Here is a 5,069-nt window from a genome sequence, read left to right on the forward strand (position 1 = left end):
GTGAAATAAGGTATAAAAAATGCCAACTTTCATGAAGGAAGCTTACCTAAATTCTGTAACACCCTCCCTGTAGCAATTCCGTACATTCTACTGTTCCGGTGATCGGTGTCGGTTCGGACAGCTAGAACGTCTGGAAAAATATTTAAACTAAAGTGAGGAACCATAATTAACTCAAATATTAATAAGAAAAATTTAGAAAAAATTTTAGAAATAAAATACAACCAAGTTAAATGAGCTAGTGCCCAAGTGATGGGTAACCTAGTGAGAAGTTACGGTTCTCGCAACTAGGAGCCCTAGACCCGGGGGATTTTTGGGACTCAGAGAAGGGTCATTGAGGTTCCTATGGCATTAGAATGCCAAGAAAATATTTAGAAAAAGTTTTCAATCCAGATGCATAATTTTGGCGCTTAAGCCAAACGGAGGGCATTTTGGTCATTTCGTCTTCAGAGATAATTTTTGGCCGACTTGTCCAGTTAAGTAAATAATTATTATAACATAAAATATGAATAAATATTGCTAAAAATTAAATTGAAAATGAGTAAAGAAGAGAAGAAAAAAAAATGGAAGAAAATACCAATTATGACATCATATGATGTCATTAAACACTTACCCACCAATCATATTTAATCAACACTTAAATTAACTAATAAAATATGGATAAGAATACAGCAAAAGCTCATAAAAATCCAGCAGCCATCACCTTCACAAAACTCACCCGTAGCTCTCAAACTCCATACCCATTCCACCATAGAAAGTTTACTAAAGCTTTATAACCCACCCAAATCTCACTTAAAACCCTAAGTCCACTTCTATAAAATTTGTCTCTACATCATGAGCAAGTGTTTGGCTGCCAAGAAAGCCAAAGAAAGTGAAGGAATTTTGAGTGGAAAAATTCTGCTCACAAGGTTAGTGTCCAATCTCCTCCTTTTCTTGCTTAATTCATGTTTAAGGGCATGAGTCAAGTGGAAATTATCATAAAAACATAATATAATTTATGTGTATTTATCTATACAATTTATGCAGCTTAGGGATGTTAAGGGTTTCATGAATTTCCTTGAAACAAAATGGTATGTTAGCTGCCTTGACATGAGATGAGTGTTTAAACATTTAAGTGCAAGTGAAATGTATATATGGAACTAGAAAAACTAGACACTTGAACAATTCTAGGGTTTTCTCATGTGATGGTTTATTAACCTTGTAATGGTCAATTAGTGACCATTTGAATATGTGGGAGGAGGAAATGAAGTGAGTTGTAGCTTGGGATTTGAGTTTGGGTGGGCTGCCTTGTGTGACCTGCAGGTTTGGATGTGAGTCCAGCCTGGTTGGACAGCCATAACTTGGGCTGTGTAGGTTCAATTGGTATTTGGCCAATTGGACATGAAACTAGACACATAATGACACAACTTTGGTGAAGAAACCATGCCCATAAGACCAAACCAAGTGGCCCAAAAGCTTGCCCCAATCCGGGTGTCCTGCAATCTGTCTCCTTAGAATGACAAAATGAAAAGTGATTGTTCATTTGGCCATAACTCAGTGTAGAATGGCCCAATTGACCTGAAATTTTACCAGCAGCAAGCTAAGATATAGACCAACAACTTTCATGAAGGAACCCACCCCAAACTATGACCAGAACCTATCCAACAAGAGAGTTGCAGTCACTGTTCACTGCACTATAGATATGGTCAGTCCAGAAAAATTCCAATCCGGCCAGTTGTGGTTTTTGGACCATAACTTGAGCTACAAAACTCCAAATGAAGTGATTCAAAAAAAGAAATTCAACTAGACAAAATAAGGAACAACTTTCATGTTTATCATTTTTCCAAATTCCCACTGCAACAGTAACTAATAGAACAGTAAATATAAGGTATGAAAACTGAAAATTTTGCTCAATTAACTTTAAGCTTAGAAATGGTATTGGTAACCAATACCAACAAATTTTGAATGCAAAATGTGATATGTTGGGAGTGTTAAAACCAATGTACCTATTATCCATGCAAAAGTCAACATTTTTGTTGACTAATGAAGGGAATAGTAACACCAAAACTTGAAATTCAAAAATTGTAAAACTTAAAAGTGTCAAATGCCCTAGTATACCTAACAAGATTGGTTTGGATAGTTTGGCATGCCAATAGGTTCGAATAGCAAGACTACACATGGCATTATGCCATTCAGTGATTTCATGGCTTTTAGCCATTCTGACATTGTGTTAAGATTTGGCCTTGTGCTTAATGTTATTACAGCTTATTAGCCTCATTACACCGGAGATACATATGTGACCGATGGTGTGACGCCCGAGGTACTTGATACCCAGGCGCTTACCCGCTTATCCACCCGGCCGTCCAAGATAGGTTACTTGGGCAACAAAAATGAAAGTGGATAAATTTAATGAAATAATGAATATAACAAGTACAAAATAAGTAAATCTATTAAATACTCAACGAAAATTTATTTGCAATGAGATATCAATACATTCATCGCATATTTATTTTCTGTTATTTCTTTTATTTTATTATTGGCACCACTAAGCATTATTGCTTAGCGCGTTGCTTTTGCCACGCCGTAGGTTCCTGGAGATACCGACCAGAGCCCAAAGAAACCACGATCGGGTGAGACCTCCTGCAGCTCTGCATAGTGTTCGTGTTACCTCATCATCTTCAGTGCATTGGTAGGACACTAGGTTTCATTTTGGTATTTTGTAACTAACTTTTATTTTCTCATATGTAATTGAAACTTATGTAATGTATTTTGGTATTAATGTATATAGTGGAAATTGTGTTTGTGAATGAAAAAGTGAATATTTATTTATGACTTTTACATGATTATCATATGAGATGAATGATTGAGAAAATGGAAATGTTGTTGAAAAACATATTGAGATTTTGTTGATGAAATGGAGTTTGGGATTGATTGGAAGTGATTATTGGAAGTGTTTTTTACAGGTTCCGAAGAATTATTTTCTCCATTTTTAGCTGATACTCTGCCGGATTTTCTATAAAATTTGCGGAACCTCAAATAAATTTATGACTTTAATAAATGACTGAAATGAATTATATTTCACAAATTATACTCCATAACTATGAAAAAAAAATAAATTAGGAAGAATAAAATGATTAAATTAAAATAGGGTGTTCCGGTACACTGTGTCGCATATCTTGCTCGGCTACACTGTAGACGGGTAAGGGGTGTCACAAATTCTGTGTAGAAGGTAACTTGAAAAATGACCAAATCCATATTAGTGAATTGAAAGTCTAAAAATTGACCATTTGGGTAGCAGTTGGTTTTTTTACCATAACTTACTCAAAACAGGTCCAATTGACCTGAAATTTTTACCATAAATAGTTTAGACATATATCTAAAATTCTTATGAAGACACCAAAGCCCAGAAATGGCCAGAACCAAGCCAAATAGCTTGCACAAGTTTAGGTACCTAAACTGGCCGAACCAAAAGTGACCTAAAAATGACCTAAAGTTACCATTTTGATGCATTCTGTCCAGCATTGGTAAATTAACCATAACTTAGTCTACACAACTCAGAATGACCTGAAATTTTGCCTCGCGTGCAATAAGACATAGACCTACAAGTTTGTAATTTGGACTGAAACTCAAAAACTAAGGAAACTAAGTCATCCGGTTAGGTCAAATTAGTATACCGAAATCCGGCAAATTGCAATAAAATGCAATATACATGAAAATAAATTTGATAACATGTACCAACACGAAAAAGGCTCTAAAATATGACATATTGGAAATATTGGAATTTACTCACTTAGAGTGCATCAATGGTCAACATTATAAGTTGACTAATGAAATGAATTGAAGGGAATAGTACCAAGAAAATTTAAATATTGGATTTTATTGTTAGAAACAAATTATCGAGAAAAATCAAACACTTTAAATTGTGTGTTTCAATGATAAGGATATTGAGAAGCATAAAGAACATTGAGTCAAGGCCTAGGAGTGACTCAAATCAGGTTTGTGCACAACTAGTTTTTAACTGATTTTGTTCTAAATATTTCATATGATTAAATGATATATTTTTCTTATGAATTATGTTTATCAAGTATTGGATTTAATTCAATGATTATTGAAATTGTTATAGTATGTATAAATTTAGCTTTGTGAAAATGGTATTTCCACAAGTATTAAGCATTGTTGTGAATTGAATAAATTATGTTTTTGGAAAATTGTGATAGAACATGTTTTGAATTGTGATGGGCAATTTGCATGGAAAAATGCAAATTTATGATTTGAATTGTGATGAGCATAAAAATTATTGGATATTGGAATTGACTTTGAATGGAATTGTATTGTGATTTATGCTCACTAAAAGGATTGTGATATTGTTTTATATCTCACTATAGATGCTTGACTAGGTTATTACCCGTCTCTCTCATTTGTTGAGAAGAAAATGGAGTTAGTTGTGTTTTGATTACCATGTACGTGCACAGGCTTAGATTCTCCTCTTATTAGAGGTTAGATCTAAGTTTTATATTATGGCCCTTTCGGAAGATTCATTATTGTGGTGTGTACTGTGCACGATGATTCGACCTCCCCGATCATAGGGAGTTAGAATCCGATTCGACCTCCTCGACCATAGGGAGTTAGAATTACCTCGAAGATGGCCCTTTCGGATTAGTCTTACATAGTTAGTGAGATAAAGAATGGTTTTTGAATAGTAAAGAATTGTGATTTCAATTATGATTTATGTATTATCGATTTTGTTGGAATTACCTTAAATGGTTAGTTATGATTTAATAAATTGAATTTTGTGATCAAAGTCATTTTATGCAAATGATTTATATTATTGGCAATGAATATTTTGAGTTTTGGAATTTAATGAGTATTCAGATTTCCAAATTATTTGCTATAAATTTTGTCAATATATATTATGCTATGTTTTAAATTATAGTTGTGCACCACTGAGTTCACCACTCAGCGATAGCTTTGTATGTTGTCGCAGGTGAAAAGAGCATAGAGCAATTGAGTAAGCTTTGAAGAGACATTCACATCACCTGTATATCATAGGTATACCCATGTACCTAGGTTTTGATGTATGCATGTAATAATAT

The sequence above is a fragment of the Hevea brasiliensis genome, chromosome 1 (genome assembly GCF_030052815.1).
Source record: "Hevea brasiliensis isolate MT/VB/25A 57/8 chromosome 1, ASM3005281v1, whole genome shotgun sequence".
Taxonomy (NCBI): Eukaryota; Viridiplantae; Streptophyta; class Magnoliopsida; order Malpighiales; family Euphorbiaceae; genus Hevea; species Hevea brasiliensis.